We start from the raw sequence: 20497 nt of genomic DNA, 5'->3' as shown, positions 1-20497 counted from the left end.
TTTGTTCTCTGCTTCTACTGTTGTTACATTAACCTTACGTTTGCTTTGTTCCTACATTTCCAACTTTGTTGTTGCTTGTTTACCCTTTGATCATTGATAGTTTTTTGACCATCTGATGATCCTACACCCTTAGCTTTGCCATTCACACTTTGATCTCCCTCCTCCAATGCATCTCCACCAAACTCCTCATCACTGTGCATGACATCTGGAATTGTCCCTTTTCTGCATCCTCTTCAGTTTGATTAGCCCATAGTTTACCTCTAGTCCACTTAACTTTTTCATTGTTTTTGAAAATTTCAAAATCTGTGTCCACTATGTTTTCCTCAGGATTATTCTTTGCAAGATCAGCCTCTACCATAGTGTCCTGAGATGGTATCTCCTGAATTGAAGTATTCATTGTAACATTATTAATCTTGAAGGCTCTATTTACCCATGCTGCAGTTGTTTCCCTTTCATTGGGCTCATTATGTCTTTGGTCTTTGTTCTTTGTTGCATCAGCTTCCTTTTGTTTGTTGATTCCTGCTGGATTTGCACTAGTAGCTGGCATTACATTAGTATTCTTTTTTCTACCATTGTTTCCTCTGCCATCACCAGGAGAACTGGGCATGAAAATTGGAGCTGCTGGATTCAAAGTACCAGTTTCTTTAGCTATAGGCACTGCATATTGATTCGACTGAGTCTCCACCAATGCCAACTGATTATTAGTATTATCCTCTCCTTCTTCTACCCCCAAAATAGCAAACTTATTAGTGGTATGCACCTGGACATTCTGCTTATCAACAGGAACAATCTCCTTCCCATGATGAACATTAATTTCCACCTGCTTTGGTACTCCTCCCTTTTGTTTATCAACTGGTAAAATTGCTTGTCTATTCTCTACCATATCTGCTGCCTGCTTATCCTTGCCTTGCATTCTCCTATCTCTAACCTCCTTCCATTGCTCACCTTGATTTCCAACAATCTTGCCACTTGATAGGATCATCAAAGGTGCCTCATCTTTATTCTTTCCCTTAGTTCCAGTAGCCTTTTTGCCATTGTCCTTCTGATGTTGTTCCCTTCTATTACTCAACAATTCAGGATGTAATCTCCAACACTCAAACATATCATGACCTTGAAGCTTGCACTCCTTGCAATATTTAGGTAGGTAATCATAATTTATGTTTACCCACTCAGTTCTTAGCTCCCCAGAATTCTCATTCACAATATCCATACGTACCTTCTTAGGAAGATCAGCCATTAAATCCACCAACACTTTCACACGAGCACAACTAGGCCTAGTTTTATTAACAGTAGCTTGATCAAGATGGATAGGTTTACCAACTGCAGAGGCTAGTGAAAATAAACACTCTTTAACAAAATATGTTGGCAATAAATTTGGGAATGAAATCCATGCCATAACCTTTGGTGTCTCCTCATCCACTTTAATTTTAGAATCATATATCAAGGTTCTAAGCTGGTATTCATCTCCAAATTTGTCTTTGACATAATGAACTCCCTTGGATGAAAATTTAATAAAGTCCTGCCATAATGATAAACGAACTAACACATGCCTATCACGTAAGAAACCAATATTGCACTCACCTTTAATCCCGCATTGAATAGGCAAAATTCGACGTAGTTCATTAATTTCAGGCCATCCATAAGAAAATTTACATACAACAGCGTATTGTAAACCTTCAATTACGTTCATGCGTTCCACTTCAGCTTCAGTAAAACAAACCAATGGTTGTCCTTGGTGTAATGTAGCTCGCCTAATCGCAATTGGTTCAATTACTGCTGCTCGCTCATCCATAGCAGTGCTGTTCGACGTGTTTTTCACTGCTTTTGCATAGTTCATAGGGGCTGCTTGTTCGCTAGGCAAATTATAGGGCGGGGAATTATTGTTTGTTGTAGAGGGGGGTTGGGTAGAGGTTAGAGGAGGCTGACCAGCCGGAAAAGATGGCTGGCCGCCGGCCAAATTGGCCATGGCAGCGATCACGGCACTTTCTCTCTCTAGTCGCTCAAAAAATTGCCAGAGCCTCTCTCTCTAGACTCCAACGCGCGGGGTTTGGGGTTTTTTTTTTTTTTTTTAGCAAAATCCACTAGGCAGAGCCTAGGGCTAGTTTTTATTTATATAAAACAAAATAAAGGAAAACAAAATGTCATGGAGTCCTAATAAGTGTATAAAATAAAAATTGAACTCTACATAAGTCCTATTATCAAAATTGAGAAATGTACTCAAAATTGATATCACATAATAACTACTAAATAGTGTAAAATATACTAGCCCGTGAGAGAAAGTACTCATTGATCCAGTCCGAAAAAATAGTCCAAATTGGCCCAGCAAGCCCATGTCCAGTGATTTGCAGCAATAGCCATCAGCTTCTCCATTATCCATTTGCACCTGTGGCCAATTAATAATTAATGCAGCTTTATTATGCCATCTTTTAAACATTGTCACTGCCCAGACCAGAATTTTAATAGCCCAGAGAGGCCCAATCCAGAAATAGCCCAGGTCGACTTTGCCTTGCACCTGTAGCCACAAATACTCACGCCACCCTTGGGTTTGGGGTTTAGGGTTTTGGGGTTTAGGGTTTTTTTTTTTTTTGGCAATCCACTAGGCAAGTGCCTAGAGCTAGTTTTTATTTATATATATATAAAAAACAAACAAATTGTCCTGAGATCCTAACAAGTGTACGAAATAAAAATTGATTTCAACAAAAGTCCTATTATCAAAATTGAGCAATGTACTCAAAATTGATATCACAAATTTTACTAAGAATTGCATAAAAACTAGCCCAATAAAAATCTCCTGAAAAGCCCAATATTGTACGCCTTTGATATCCTCTTTTGTTGGCCCAAACTGACCTGTATCGGCCCAATTAAAAATCACTACTGCTTTGCAGAAATAGCCACAGCTTACTCTAATGTCTCCAATCTCCTCAAATTGCAAATGTAGCCACATTACTCTCTTAATTGCCCATTGCATAAAAACCCAGTCCAGCAATTTCATATGCAGGCCCAAATCCGCCTGTAATTGTCCATAGCCCAAAGCATCAGTGATACCGGTTTGCATGAGTAGCCACCAATAGGCCCAAATTCCTCTCCCTGTCTTTGTAACAATAACCTCTGCACTCTCAGCTTTCCTAATGTACGCGTGTATCCCACTATACACCCCTTCATTACACATAGCTTCCCATCTGTATCTACTTGTCCTTTCATTTCCAGATGTTTCCGCCCTAGGTAATATCGACCTCCTCTCTCTTCCTTCTCTCTACTGTCTTCTTCATTTTTGTTCAAATCAACTTGACTAACTCCATTTCTTATGTGAATCTTCTTGTATGTACCTGAATCATTGTTCATGGTGTTGGAGGGATGAAGATGGACCTCACAAAAATCCTGTTTAACTGCAGCTGCTCTGAAGAAACTATGTTGCCAAGCTTCAAAGACACCGTCAGCCACACCCTGCTGTACCTCAGTAGAATTGCCTGTGAGAACTTCAATCGAGTTTGTACTCTCCCCTCCCCGATAGATTGTTGTAATAGAAAAATCTGGATGTATTTCCTTGTTGTAGCACTTGTCCTTCTTTATTTCCTTATCCTTTTGCATCATCCAGCTAAAATCACTAGCATTGATGATTTTACTGTCTGCAAACTGTGCAAATAAAAACCCTAAAAGCTGTGCATGCTTGTTCTCTATGTCTGACCGTATTATCATGTTTGTACAAAATTAGAATCCTGCAAGCTTGTATGATATCTTGCAATTGATCTTCTTTGCAACCCCTCTATACTCTAGTTTTAATTTAACTCCGGTGGATTGAGTACATAGTACTAGTACCACCACCTGGAGCTTCATTAAATCAACGAGTATAAATATGATTGCTATAACTGGGACACACCACATATATGCTTGCTTTGCTTCTGCTGTAGTTGTTGTTGATTGATTATCTTGTACTGTATCTTCCCTTGCCTTCCTCCCCTTGGATTGAGTACAAAGTACTAATACCACCAAGTAAGATTTGTTCAAGGGATAGACCAGGAAACACAGATGCATCATCCAGCTGAGTTCTCCTAGAATGAAAATTCTGCTGTCTGCATTCTGTGTACAAATATGACCCAATGTGTTTGCTTGTTTTTCTTTTATGTGCCTTGATGTTGATTTTCTTATGTGCCTGTGATGTCCTGTTACCACCTGTACTATTATGTATTTCCTATTGTCCATGATACTCCTAGCTACTATGCTAAACTCTAATTTTAATTCTTCCCCGATGGATTGAGTACCAAGTACTAATACCACCACCTGAGGATTCCTTAAAATATAAAGTCTAGATAGTATGACTGTACCTGCAAATAAGAACACATCATTAGCAAAAAAATTGATCCTTCATGTTCTCCCCTAAACTGGTTTGAACATGAAAAATCACATCTATAGATCCTGCATCCTCAGGCACCCCAGTGTGTCCTCCTCCTACTAATTCTTGGAAACTTTGACCCTCAAGTATGGACATTGTAGCTTGTCCTCATTTACTATTGTCCTCCCTTGTGAATCCAACTCCCAAAAGTCATGGCACTCAATGTTCCCATAGTCCAGTGCAAAATTTGCCAAATGATCTGCTAATTTGTTTCCTTCTCTAAAAATATGTGATATCCTGATACTGCAACCTTCCATTAGCTCCTTTATCTCCTCCATCAAGTCCACAATAGTCCAAGGGGGTTTCCATGCTTTCTCTATAATGTTTTTCATCAACATGGAGTCAGTTTGCAACCAAACTTGAGAGTAATTTTTATCTCTACATATCTTTAAAGCCTCCAGGATTGCTACAGCTTCAGCTTCATTATTTGATCCTTCAACAATCTCCTTTCCCATTGCATATTTTATCTCTCCAGCCTCATCTCTACAGCAAACACCAATAGCACTCCTGCCTGGGTTCCCTCTTGATGCCCCATCTGTGTTAACTTTGATCCAACCCTGTTGAGGAAATTCCCATATCACTTTGTAATATTTGAGCCTAGGTGTGTAGTTTTCCATCATTAGCAGTAAATCACTCCATCTATGAGGTACTCTTAGTCCAGGCTTTCTTAACTTTACCAAGTATTGGAGGCTAGTTGACACTTGGTAAATAACCCTACTTACTGAGACTGCATCCCCATGTTTCAGGCTGTTCCTCCTCTTCCAAAGTTCCCAAACTATGCATGATGGTAGAGCCTGCATCACTGGCTTCAACCTGTGCACCACTGGTGCTGTCCAGCATTTAATTATAGCCTGGTGTAGTGACAACCCCTGTACAGCAATGCCTGCTCTCTGTAGGAAATATTTCCATACAGCTTCTGCAGCTCTGGATGAGAAAAATAGATGTACCAGTGATTCTTCCTTAGGTGAGGCACAACACCAACATTTAGAAGGCATAGAGTAGACTAGCCTTTTCATAAAGTCATCCAATGGTAGCTTTGCCTTCCACAGTTTCCACATAAAGAATGATATTTTGAAAGGGAGACCTCTCACCCATATTTTCTGATATGCTGTTCTTGGATTAGCTCTCCTTCTCAAATACTCCCATGCTGTCTTCACAGTAAAATGACCCCTAGTTTCAAGCATCCAGAAAGGTGTATCCAGCACATTTTCCATACTAGGTGGCTTTAGTTTTTCCAAAATATGGTGTGATAAGTCTTCAGGTAAAATCTACATCAGTCTCTCAACATTCCAAACACCATTCTCAATCAATTCATTTACATTATGTATCTCCTCATCTATATCAAAATCTGGTGGCACTAGAAAATAAAGTGCCCCTAAACCTGTCCAATTGTCATACCAGAATAATGATGAGCCCATTTTTAACTTCCAAATGATTTGGTGCTCTATTAAATCCCTGCATTCAAGCATTTTTCTCCACACATGAGACCCTTCCCTCCAAGGCACAATCACTGCATTTAATTTCTTGCAGTACTTTTGACTCATAAATGCACTCCACAAACTTGGCTTAGTCCTGAAATTCCACCACAACTTACAGAAAAGTGCCTTAGACACATCATGAAGTGATCTAAACCCTACTCCTCCTTCTTCATATGGCATACATAGAGTGGACCAGGATGCCCAGTGCCTACTGTTGCCTCCAACAGCACTACTCCAAAAGAACTGGGCAAAGATTTTGTGCAATCTATTTATGACATAATCAGGGGGATTTACTGCTGATAAAAGGTGAACTGGCATACTTTGTAAAACACTGGAAATCAATATAGACCTTCCCCCTATAGATAAAAGTCTTCCTTTCCAAGCCTGCAGCTTATCTAGAATCTTAGTAATCATAGGCTGATAATACTCCAATTTTCTTCTTGCATAGAAGATAGGACACCCTAGGTATGTGAATGGAAATTCCTGCTGCCCAATACCTGTAATCCTTTCCACTTTTCTAACCACCTCATGTTCAGTTAGATGATGCATGTACACAGCTGATTTACTCTTATTTATCAATTGCCCAGAGGCAGCTTCATATAAGTACAAAATTTCCATTACCAGCCTTAAGGATGTAGCATCTGATGAACAGAATATAATTGTGTCATCTGCATAAGCAAGATGATTAATCTTTGGACTCCACTTGGGCAGTCCATAACCACAAAAATACAGATTTGAGTGGAGAGAATTCAGACCCCTTGAAAGAGCTTCAGCAGCTATGATGAACAAAGTTGGAGATAGAGGATCTCCCTGTTTTACACCCCTTGATGATTTGAAAAAACCAAAGGACTGCCCATTTATCAACACAGAATACCAATTATTCCCTACCAGATCAAAGATCATTCCTATAAATCTTTCACAAAAACCAAATTTCCTCAGCATCTTAGTAAGAAACAACCATGATAACCTGTCATAGGCCTTTGTCATATCTAGTTTCATCACAACATTAGGTCCTGCCTTTGTTCTTAACCTAATATCAGTGATGATTTCTTGAGTCAATAGCACATTTTCCACTATACTTCTGCCCTTTACAAATCCTGCTTGTTCTTCTGAAATTATCTTAGGCAATATATCAACCAACCTTTCATGTATGATTCTAGAGAATATCTTGTTGATAAAATTGCTAAGACTAATTGGCCTAAGATCTGAGAAAGTACTGACCTCTTTCTTTTTTGGCAGAAGAACCAAATTTGTATGTGTGACATATTTAGGCAATTGCTGACCACTGAAGAAATGTAGGACCATTGCATATATATCTTCACCAATAATGTCCCAGCATGAGTGATAGAAAGCTCCAGTAAAACCATCTGGTCCACTTGCTGAATCTCCATTCAGACCTTCAACTGCCTTCTTCACCTCCTCTATTGTAGGGACTGCTACCAGCTTATCATTCTGTTCATCTTCAATTAATCTAGGTACATGTTCCATGATGTAGAAATTAGAAGGAGTAACAGATTCAGTGAATTGTTCCTTATAAAATGAAACTGCTTCTTCTGCAATATCCCCATCTTCTTCTATCCAGATTCCCCTACTATTTTTGATTCTCTTAAGTTGCAGTCTTTTCCTCCTTCCTCTGACCTGTGCATGAAAGAATTTAGTGTTTCTGTCCCCATCTTTGAACCATGTCATGCCTGCTTTTTGCTTCCAAAATTCCTCCTCAAGTGCTAAGTATCTAATCATTTCTGCCTGTACTCTCTGGAGCCTTTCTCTGTTCATCTGAGAAGGGAATGCCTCAAATTGTCTTTCATGGACTAAGACCACCTCCTCCAGACTTGCAATCTTCTGAAAAATGTCCCCATATGTTGCTTTACTCCATGTAGATAGCACTTTTTTCAATTTTTTTAATTTATGATTGAATAGTACAAATGGATTTGCACTAAAATCTGCATTCCAGTTCTCCTTCACCACTGTCTTGAATGCTTCATGTTTTGTCCAGAAGTTTAGAAATCTAAAAGGTTTCTTGATTGGAGGGTTTTCAATATCACACTTCAAGAGCATTGGACAGTGATCTGAGCCAATCTTTGACATATGAGTAACCTCTAATCCTGGGAATGTTTGCTGCAATTCTATGTTCCCAAAACACCTATCTAGCCATGGAGATGTCATGTCAGAGGCCATTGCATACAGTGAATCCCATAATTCTATTCTCTCTATGTGATCACATTTGGCATATACCAGTGTAAGGATTAATTCTACATGAGTTTCAGTGTGGAATAACTTCAAGGTCAGCTGCTGTACCATATTGTACATAATGTCCACTTCATAAACCTCATCAATAAATGCCCATATTTTATTTGACACATTTACTACTGCTTGTGCAAGTCCTATTCTGCTTCTGTACCTTTCAACCTTGTTAGCTTGCTGCATAGGCTCCATGATTCCAATGAATTCAAAATGATGTTTCTTATGCATAAGAATCAATGTCTCAAAGGCCTGCATAGTATTAACAGACCTGACATTCCATATGATTGCATCCATCACTGATTAATGGATTTGGACAATGCTCTTCTTGTTTGGACACCACCTGCTGGGACAAATGAACTGTCTTTCTGTTGTTTTTTCTTGCCTTTTGCTGCAGATTTAACTTGCTCAATATGTCTAGGGGACAGATCTCCTTGTTTGGCAATATTGATGAAATTTTGGGCCGTAGACTCTTCATCCATATCCTTGCCTATACCTTCTTGTTCATCATCTGCAGCAGTACCTGTCACATTTATTTGCATTACTGCTTTCTCACTGACCCTCTGAGGTGCCTCAGTGACAACTGTTGCCTTTTTTCTGTGTTGATCATGAATTAATACTATATGTGTGTTGTCTTTATGTTGTACCTTATGATTGGAATTAGTACATTTTCCTTCTTCTGTTCCTCCTGGATCAATGTTATTACCATCAAACTCCTTAGTAAGCACCACTTCATCCACCTTATCTGCATTGGACTTGTTTTCTGTATTGTTCTTCTTCTGCTCCTCACCCTCTGCTACTGTAGTATTTATGACTTGATTTTCTGAAGGTTTGTTGCCTTTTGACTTATCATTTACACTTTGATCTTCTTCATCCAAACAGTCCCCCCCAGCTTCCTCCTCACTTTGCATTACATCAGGGATGACTCCTTCTTCTGCATCTTCTTCAAATTGTTCAGACCACAATTTGCCCCCCTTCCATTTTGCTTTTTCACTATTTTTAAACATTTCAAAGTCTTCATCTTCTATGTTCTCATTGTCATTTTCCTTTGTAAGTGCCAAATCAACTCTTGTATCCTGTGAGGGTATATCCTGAACTGATGTGTTTGTTGCCACAATGTTGCCAATAAAGGCCCTTTGTACCCATGCTGCAGTAGATTCTTGTACCTGGTTTTCATAATTTTCCATTTCCCTACTCTTTGCTCTCTCATCTTCCTTTGAGGTGTTCAACTTTGCTGCTGTAACACTAGTAGCTGGTACATTACCTATGTTCTTCTTTCCTCCATTCTTGCCCCTGTCAGTCCCAGGGGTACTAGGTTTAAACACTGTTGCTGCAGGATTTAAGATGCCTCCACCCTTTGCATTGGGCATTAAACTTTGAGTCCCCTGGTCCTCCACCAAAGCCAATTGATTGTTGGCATTATCTTCAGTATTTTCCACCTCTAAGACTTCAAACTTGTTGTTGGTCTGCACCTGCTGTAAATCTCCAGCATTTTGTTTTTCAACAGGTACTATCTCCTTACCAATTGTTGTTGCTCCTCCATTCTGCTTGTCTTTACCTTGAGCTCTTCTGTCTCTAACCTCTTTCCACTGTGCACCTACATTGCCAACAACCTTTCCACTTGTAAGAATCATTAATGGAGCATTATTCTTACTAGTTTCCTTGTTTGCTTGTACACCACCATCTGCAACAGACTGCTTCTCCTCTTTCCTATTATTTAGAAGTTCAGGATGCACCCTCCAACATTCCATCAAGTCATGGCCTTGTAGCTTACATTCCTTGCAATATTTAGGTAAATAATCATACTTAATATTCACCCATTCAGTTCTTATATCTCCCGTATTCTCATTGACAATATCCATCCTAACCTTCTTAGGGAGATCAGCTAACAAATCAACTATCACCTTCACACGTGCACAGCTAGGTCTAGTTTTGTTCATAGTAGCTTGATCAAGGTGTTGTGGTATTCCAACAGCTGAAGCCAATGAAAATAGGCACTCTTTAACGAAAAAAGTAGGCAGCAGATTTGGGAATGAAATCCATGCCATTACTTTAGGGGTCTCCTCTCCAACTTTGAAATTAGAATCATAGATCAATGTACGCAATTGATATTCCACCCCATGTTTGTCCTTAACATAATAAACACCTTTAGAAGAAAAATTAACATAATCCTGCCATAATGTGAACCTCACCAATATATGTCTATCCCTTAAGTACCCAATGTTGCATTCACCCTTGATTCCACATTGCATTGGAATAATACGTCGCAATTCATTGATTTCAGGCCATCCATACGAAAATTTACATACAACTGCATACTTTAAAGCTTCTATAATATTCATACGCTCGACTTCTGATTCAGTAAAGCACACAAGAGGTTGGCCTTGGAAAAATTTTGCCCGTCTAGGCGCAATTGGCTCCACAACAGTTGCATGATCATACATGGGTGTTTTAGTCGACGTAGGACTCACTGCTTTTGCATAGTTCATGGTTTGCTTATCGTTAGTATTTGCTGAAGGCTGGGGATTGTTGTTTGTGGTTGTTTGGGGCTGGGCGAGAGCGATGGGAGGCTGACCAGCCGGAGAAACAGGCTGGACACCGGCCGGCGAGGCCATGTCAACAATGCGTACGCTTTCTCTCTCTAAAATCAAAAATCGCCCGTTTTCTAGAGAGAAGGCAGAGGTTTAGGGTTTTTTTTTAAGCAATCCACTAGGCAGAGCCTAGGGCTAATTTTTATAAATATATGAAAAGAATAAACAAGCTGTCATGAGGTCCTAATAAGAGTACGAAAGACCTAAAAACTTGAACTACTACATAGATCCTACTATCAAAATTGAGTACTCTACTCAAAATTGATATCACATAATGTTTACTAAAGTTTATCAATATCAAACTACACAGCATAAAACTTCTAGCCCATGTATATGTGATTCCGAATTGCCCGCGAACCAAAACATAAAGCCCATGTAAATAAGCCCAAATTGATTCTTCAAACATAGCTCCATTACCGCCTCTGATTTGCATGAATAACCTTCATTTTGCACCAACAGCCACCTTACACCAAATATTGAATTGTTTAACTTGCCACATTATATAATGACCATTCTTGCAATCCAATATATATTCATTACCAGCCCAGCCCATATTCTTCAACAGAAAATCAACACCGTTCCTGCTTTGCACAAACAGCCTTCTCCTTGCACCATCAGCCAAATTACCCCCATTACTGAATTGAACAAATAGCCACACATATGTAAATCATATGTATTGGCTATTTATACAATCTAATAATGAGACCTTTCCAAAACAGCCCACATACCCAGCTGTCCAGTTCTTTAATCCAGCCCAGATGTATAACATTTTGCACTTAAAGCCACCATTCGCCCACTTGAAATTGCGAAAATAGCCAAATTTCCTTCCCACCTTACTAAAATACACAAACAACCTCTTTGATACCCTTATCTTCATCCAACACGTGCCTATATCCCTCCAACACCTGTAAAACGTATTCAATACACCCCCCCCCTCTTTCCTAATACACCGACAATCCCCACTATCCACAAAATATCCCCAAATCATTTCATCTCTCCACAGACTCCTCAGCTCCATCTGAAGCTCACCTAGGTAACATCGCCTCTCTTTTCTCTATCTTTTGTGTTCTATCTTCCTCATTTTTGCTCCAATCAACTGTACTAACTTCATTTCTTCTTTGGATATTCATGTATCTGCCTGAGTCTGTATGCCTAGCCGCTGCAACTATGACTTCTCGATTTCTCCGCCTGGCTGCCGCAACTGCTGTGACTATCTGATAGTATACTCCTTCTGGTACGCCATTGATTATCACACCCCCCTGATGAACAACCAAGGAGATGCATCTGTAGCCTTTACTCGAATCTGTACCCTCCCTTCCTTTGTAGCTTGTATTTAGACCCTTCCATGTATGTAGAAAAGTATTACTTTCCTTTTTCTTGGTTATTTCTTTACACGTATGCAACATACAGTAAGATTTACTGTCAGTCACACATGTAACTAAAAGGTCCAAAATCTGTGCTTGTTTGTTCTTTATGTCTGCTTTTAATGATTTCCTTTTTGTTACTTCGCAATATGATCCTCTATTCTCTCGATTCTGTGTTGAGAACCTGTTTGTGACCCTATTATAATCTAGGTTTAAGTTAACCCCGGTGGGTTGAGTACATAGTACTAATACCACCACCTGAAGCCTCCTTAAACCATAGATTATAAGTGTGTCACACCACATGTATAGTTGTATTCCTGTCAGCATGATGTATGTATTTATATCTTCATAGTACTTGTTGATTTTCCTCTGCTTTTGTTGTTGTGATGCTTTTGAATTCAAAATTGTACTTGTGCTATATTCTAGATGTAATTTTAGACCATTGGAATGAATGACAAGCATTGATACCACCAATTGACCCTCCATTATATCATAGAATAATAGCAAATTCCATCTCCCAGCAAAACAACAAACTCTTGTGTTGTATCTCTTGTATTCTGTTAAAGCTTCCTTAGAATTCCTCTCCTTGGTCTTAATTACCAAGAAAGACTTGTTCATAGGAGCAAACAGAGTAGAATTAACAGTCCCCTCCTCCATAAGGATTTGGGGTTGATATGTGCAAAAAATGATGTTTTCACCTGCCCGATTCCCTATATCCCAATGTATATCTTGTCTCTTTGCATGCCCAATTCTCTTAAGCATTCCGGGCCATTTTACTGATTTTAGAACCCTCCAATTAGAAGTATCTATGCTTGCCCTGTCTTCATCTCCTAGGGAATGAGTGCAAAGCACTAATACCACCCTATAGAGATGATATACCTGACAGAACATAGATACCAAGCTCATACCTGCAAAAAAGAAAACAATGTTAGGAAAAAATTGTGCCACCATACTCTCCTCTATATAGATTTGAGTATAATGGTCCCCAATATTAGCTCCTTGACTTCCTTCAACTTCATCACTCCTCTTGTTGCTCTCCTCCATACAGAATTGATCTAGGAGACTCAACTTCTCCCCTCCTACTTCCTTACTACTCTTACCCTTAGGTTTGGACATTGTAACTTATCTTCATTAATGATCCTCCTACTGTGGCTATCAAGCCCCCAAAAATCAAAGCTCTCAATATCTCCATTGTTTAGAGCATAGTTTGCTAAGTGATCTGCCAGTTTATTTCCTTCTCTAAATATATGAGTGATCTTACAGTTGCAACCTTCTATTAAACTCATGATCTCCTCCACATGATCCATTATGACCCAAGGAGGCTTCCACTGACCCTCTAAAGTGTTTTTCATCATTAAAGAATCTGTCTGCAGCCATATGTTTGAATAGTTCAAATTCCTGCACATCCTCAATGCTTCTACAATTGCATATGCTTCTGCCTCATTGTTGGTACCTTCTTTAATCTCCCTTCCTACAGCATATTGAATATCTCCATATTCATCTCTCAAACATACTCCTATGGCACTCCTTCCTGGGTTTCCTCTGGATGCTCCATCAGTGTTAGCTTTAATCCATCCTTTCATAGGAAGTTCCCAGGTCACCTTGACATAATTCAGTTTTGGAGTGTAACTCTCCATCATATGAATTATATCATGCCATCTATGTGGTACATTCAGTCCTGGTTTCATCACCTTTATCAATGCTTTAAGGGAGTCTGAGACTTGATATATGACTCTATTGATTGATACTGCATTCCCATATTTGATACTGTTTCTCCTCTTCCATAATTCCCAAACAATACATGATGGAAGAGCTTGCATAATTGGCTTAAGTCTAGGTACTACATTTGCAGTCCAGCACTTAGTAATTGCTTGGTGAAAATTCAACCCCTCTACTGAAATTCCAGCCCTACCTAGGAAATATTTCCAAACTATCTTTGCTGCATTTGATGTATAGAATAGATGTCCCATTGTTTCTTCCTGTGGTTCAGCACAACACCAACATCTAGATGCCATCAAATATCCTATTCTTCTCATAAAATCATCAAGGGGTAGTTTAGCTTTCCAGACTTTCCACATGAAGAAAGAGATTTTAAATGGTAGACCTTTCACCCATATCATGTTATAAGCTCTCCTAGGGTGTTCCCTCCTTCTCAGATAGTTCCATGCTGATTTAACACTGAAATTACCTTTTGTATCTAGCATCCAGAAAGGTGTGTCCAGTTCATTTGATCTAACTGGTGGCTTAACCTTTTCTATAATGTGTTCTGCATATTCCTCTGGTAGAACTTGTAGAAGCCTTTCAACATTCCACTGCCCTTCCTCCACCAGCTCATTAACATTATTAATCTGTTCATCTATTCCAAAGTTATCAGGCATTAAAAAATATAGAGCTCCCAGTCCTGTCCAATTGTCAAACCAAAATAGAGATGATCCCATTTTAGGTTGCCAAACTATTAGGTGTTCAATCAAGTCCCTGCATTCAATCATTCTCCTCCAAATGTGAGAGCCCTCCCTCCAAGGTACTACAACTGCATTCAACTTTTTGCAGTATTTTTGGCTCATGAATGAGCTCCAAAGACTTGGTTTAGTTCTGAACTTCCACCACAGCTTGCAGAACAAAGCTTTGGCTACATCATGCAAGTTTCTGAATCCAATGCCTCCTTCTTCACATGGCATGCATAAGGTATTCCATGATGCCCAATGCCTGCTATTACCACCCACAGAACTACTCCAAAAGAATTGAGCAAAAATCTTATGTAGTCTATTAATAACATAACTAGGTGGATTTACAGCAGATAAGAGATGTATGGGCATTGTTTGTAACACATTAGAAATTAGGACTGCTCTCCCTCCAATTGATAACAATTTACCCTTCCAACTCTGAAGTTTGTCTAACACTTTTGTAATCATGCTCTGGTAATACTCCATCTTCCTCCTTGCATAGAATATAGGACATCCCAGATAAGTAAGAGGAAACTCCTGCCTCCCAATACCTGTGATCATTTCAACTTTTCTAAATACCTCCTCCTCTACTAAGTGATGCATGTATATTGCTGACTTTCCTTTGTTCACCAGTTGCCCAGAAGCTTTCTCATAAGCATGTAAAATCTCCATCACCAATCTTAATGATGTTGCATCAGATGAACAGAAAATGATTGTATCATCAGCATAAGACAGATGATTTATTTTAGGACTCCATTTAGGCAATCCAAACCCACAAAAATATAAATTTGAATGTAGAGAATTCAAGCCTCTAGACAATGCTTCTGCAGCCATAATGAAAAGTGTTAGTGATAAGGGATCACCTTGCTTAACACCCCTAGTTGATCTAAAGAAACCTTTTGGTTGGCCATTCACAAGAATTGAATACCAATTGTTCCCAACTAAATCAAAAATCAGACCTATAAAAGCTTCAGCAAAACCCATCTTCCTAAGTACTTTGGTAAGGAAAAGCCATGATAGTCTATCATAAGCTTTTGCCATATCAAGCTTAATCACAACATTTGGGCCTGCTTTAGTTCTCAGCCTGATATCAGTAATGATTTCCTGAGTCAGCAACACATTTTCCACTATACTTCTTCCCTTAACAAAACCTGCCTGTTCTTCAGATATTAAGTTTGGTAAAAAGTCAACCATCCTATCATGAACAATTCTGGAGAAGATTTTGTTGACAAAATTGCTTAAGCTAATAGGCCTCATATCAGCAAAGGTCTTCACTTCTTTCTTCTTTGGCAATAGGACTAGGTTAGTGTGTGTCACACTTTTAGGCAATTGTTGACCACAAAAGAAAGCTTTCACCATACCTACCAAATCATCTTCAATTATATCCCAACAAGATTGGTAAAATGCTCCTGTGTATCCATCAGGGCCCCCAGCTGAATCACCACTTAGTCCCATTACTGCTTTCTTCACTTCCTCTTTAGTTGGTAGAGCCATTAGTTTTTCATTCTGCTCACTGTCTACCATATTAGGCACATGATTGAGAATGTCAAAAGCAGTAGGAACTGCATCTTCAGTGAACTGATTTTGGTAGAATTTCACAGCTTCTTCTGCAATATGATCCTCCTTCTCTATCCAATTTCCATCACTGTTTTGAATTCTTGTCAATCTCAACCTTTTCCTCCTTCCATTAACTTGAGCATGGAAGAATTTAGTGTTCCTGTCTCCATCTTTAAACCACATCATGCCTGCTTTTTGCCTCCAGAATTCCTCTTCTAAAGCAAGATACCTGATCATATCTGCTTGAACTTCCTGAAGTCTTTGTCTATTCATCTGACTTGGATTGATTTCAAACTGCCTCTCATGGACCAAAACAACTTCCTCCAAACTTGCAATTTTTTGGAATATATCACCATAAGTAGCTCTACTCCAAGTTGATAATGCCTTCTTAAGCTTTTTTAACTTATAGTTAAATAAGATAAAAGGACTAGCACTAAAATCTGCAGACCAATTTTCCTTTACAACTTCCTTGAAAGTGTGATGTTTAGTCCAGAAATTAAGAAACCTAAAAGACTTCTTGATAGGAGGAGATTCAATATCATATTTCAACAACATAGGGCTGTGATCAGACCCTGTTTTGGATAAGTGAGTCACCTGTAAACCTGGAAAAGTTTGTTGGAACTCCATATTACCCAAGCATCTGTCTAATCTCTTAAAAATGCAATCTTCCTCTGATCTTCCATTCCACCATGTATAGATACTTCCCTTAAAACCCAAGTCTGTCAGATTGCAAGTATTAATGCAGTGTCTAAAATCATCCACCTCATTAATATGCACAGGTAAGCCTCCAAACTTCTCTTCTTCATCCCAAATCACATTAAAATCACCCCCAACTAACCATGGGACTGTCATATCTCTAGCCATAGCATACAATGAGTCCCATAGTTCAATTCTCTCTATTGCATCACATTTTGCATATACCAAAGTAAGGATTAATTCCACATGTGTTTCTGTGTGGAATAACCTCAAAGTCAATTGTTGCACCATGTTGTATAAGATTGTAACTTCAAAAACCTCATCTATGAGAGCCCAAATCTTGTTTGAAACATTCACCACTGCTTGTGCAAGCCCAATTCTCCTCCTATATCTCTCTAGTTTACTTGCTTGTTGCATAGTTCCAAGATACCTATAAATTCAAACTGATGCTGCTTATGCATTGTAATTAGTCTTTCAAAAGCCTGTTTAGTGTTAACAGACCTTACATTCCAAATGATGGCATCCATTAAAGATTTTGATTTTTAGACAAAGTTCTCCTTGTTTGTACACCTCCTGTTGGGGAAGTTGATGTCTCCTTAGGTTGCTTTCTTCTGCCCTTAGCTGCAGACTTTACTTGATCAATTTGTCTAGGAGACAAATCACCTTGCCTAGCCATATTTAAGAAGTTCTGTGCAGTTGACTCTTCATCCATGTCTACTGACTGATCTTCTTGGGCACCTATCATCTTTTCTTTATCTGCCACCATCATTCTAGAACCTTGACTGATAGATACAATTGCATCATCATTTTGATTGTTCCCCAGTAGATCTATGTTTCCAGTTAACTCCTGCATCATCTTCTTTTTGTTCACTTCTGCTGCTTCCCCTTCTTTAGCATCTACCATATTTGGACTCTGCTGAGATTGTTGTACAACCTGCCCCTTGTTGGTCTTAGGAACTGGAATGGGATCTGCATTTGCAATAGAAACACCAATAGGGTCAGGAATTGTTCCCCCTGGATCAATGTTGCTACTATCCACCTCATTAATTGCCATAGTTTTCACAAAATTCTCATCATTGGTACTTATTTTCTCCTTGTTTAGCTGCTGTAGATCTGCCTCACCAGTTGCTTCTTTAGTATTTTGACTCTCCTTGTTGTTTTGTTGATGTTTGGCAACCCCTTCCTCATTGATTACAGCCTTAGCCACTGTAGATCCTGTACCTTTTTGTTTATCATTTACACTTGGATCCTCATCTTCTTTTGTATCCCCTCCATCTTCCTCATCACTTTGCATTGCATCAGGTATTAGTCCTTCCTCTGCATCCTCTTCAGTCTGATTTGCCCATAGCTTGCTTCCACTCCATTTGATCTTTTCATTGCTTTTGAACACTTCAAAATCAGTGTCCACAATCTTTTCCTCCTGATTATTTTTTGCCAAATCTGCCTCCACCATGGTGTCCTGAGATGGTACCTCTTGAACTGAGGTATTTATTGCAACCTCATTGATTTTAAAAGCTCTTTGTACCCATGCTGCAGTGGATTCCTTCACTTTCTGATCTGTGCTGACTTTGTTTTTATTCTCTTCCATCTCTTTTTGCTTGTTAATTCCTGCTGGATTTGCACTAAAAGCTGGCATATCTTTTGTGTTATTTTTCCCATCATTCCTTCTATTTGTATTCCCAGGCGAAGTAGGTATATATGCTGGTGCTACAGGATTTAATATTCCTGTTTCCTTTGACACAGGTACTGCATTCATAGTCTCCACCAATGCCAATTGATTGTTGGCATTGTCATCACTTTCCTCCACTTCCAATATGGCAAATTTATTGTCAGTCTGCATCTGATCTCTTTTCTTATCAGCTGGAACCATAGCTTGAACACTCCTTTTATTAATTTCTTCTTTGCCTGTTATACCACCCTTCTGCTGATCAACTGGAACCATTGCTTTTCCATTAGTGGTCACATCACCTATCTGCTTCTCTTTACCTTGTACTCTTCTATTCTTAACTTCTTTCCATTGAGCACCTTGGTTTCCTACCACTTTACCACTTGATAGGATCATTAAAGGCGCAGAAATCTTGTTACCTTGGGTTACTGCATCTGTAGTATGCTATTTCTCCTCAGTTCTATTTGCCAGAAGTTCAGGGTGCAACCTCCAGCACTCAAACATGTCAGGACCCTGTAATTTGCATTCTTTACAGTACTTTGGCAAATAGTCATAGTTTATGTTTACCCATTCAGTTCTAATATCTCCAGTATCTTCATTCACAATGTCCATGCGTACCTTCTTAGGGAGGTCAGCTAAAAGGTCAATCAAGACCTTCACTCGAGCACAACTAGGCCTAGTTTTATTTACTGTAGCTTGATCAAGATGCAATGGTTTTCCAACTGCTGATGCTAGAGAAAACAAACACTCCTTAACAAAGTAAGTTGGCAGCAAATTAGGGAAAGAAATCCAAGCCATGACCTTGGGTGTTTCTTCACCTGCTTTAAATTTAGAATCATAAATTAAAGTTCTCATCTGATATTCCTCTCCATATTTATCTTTAATGTAATAAACTCCTTTTGATGAGAAATCTACAAAATCTTGCCATAATGTGAGCCTGATCAATATATGCCTATCACGTAAATATCCAATATTGCATTCTCCTTTTATACCACATTGAATAGGAACAATGCGACGTATTTCATTAAGCTCAGGCCATCCATAAGAGAATTTACACACCACTGCATATTGTAAACCTTCAATTTGATTCATACGCTCAACTTCCTCTTCTGTAAAACAAATCGTTGGCTGGCCTTGAAAAAACTGTGCACGACGTAAAGGAATTGGCTCTACATTAGAATTACGTTCATGCATTGTAGTAGAATTCGACGCTGGTTTAACAGCGTTAGCATAATTCATTGGTTGCGAATTGTTTTTTGTTGTCGTGGTGGGCTGGGTAGTGGTTGGGGGTGGTTGGGGAGGCTGCCCAGCCACTGGTGGTGTCTGGCCGCCGGCCGGCGAGGCCATGAGCGAACAAAAACAAACTTTCTCTCTCTAGTCGCCTGTTTTCTAGAGAGAAGGCAAAGAAAATTCGCACTTTTCTGGGTTTTTTTTTAAGCAATCCACTAGGCATAGCCTAGGGCTAGTTTTTATTTATAAATATAACAAAACAAGCACAGTGTCATGAAATCCTAACGGATGTACGAAAAGGAAATATAATTCTACATAAGACCTATTATCAAAATTGAGCATTATACTCAAAATTGATATCACAAAAATTCTACTCAAAATTGCATCAAAACTAGTCCAAGAAAAAGCCCATTTTTGTACTCCTTTATGATCCGCATATGTTGGCCCAAAATGACCCATATCAGTCCCGTTGGAAGTCGTAACTGATTTGCAAAAATAGCCACTGTTTACTGTAATGTCTCCAATCTCCTCAAATTGCAAAATTAACCACTTTGATCTCATAAATGCCCTTTGCTTAAACACCCAGTCCAGCAATGTTGTCCGTTTGTCAGGACAGTCCAATTTCATATGTAGGCCCAATATCCAGTCCAGTCCATTACCGACTAGCCACCAATTAGCCTAGCTTCCCTTTCCCTGTATTTGCAAATATAGCCTCTTCACTATCAGCTTTCCTAATGTACGCGTGTATCCCACTATACACCTCTTTATTACACAAACTTCCCATCTGTATCTATTTGTCCGTTCATTTCCACAATTAGCCGACCTAGGTAATATCGACTT

This window comes from Nicotiana attenuata, chromosome 9 (genome assembly GCF_001879085.1).
Source record: "Nicotiana attenuata strain UT chromosome 9, NIATTr2, whole genome shotgun sequence".
Taxonomy (NCBI): Eukaryota; Viridiplantae; Streptophyta; class Magnoliopsida; order Solanales; family Solanaceae; genus Nicotiana; species Nicotiana attenuata.
This window is presented reverse-complemented; position numbering follows the sequence as displayed.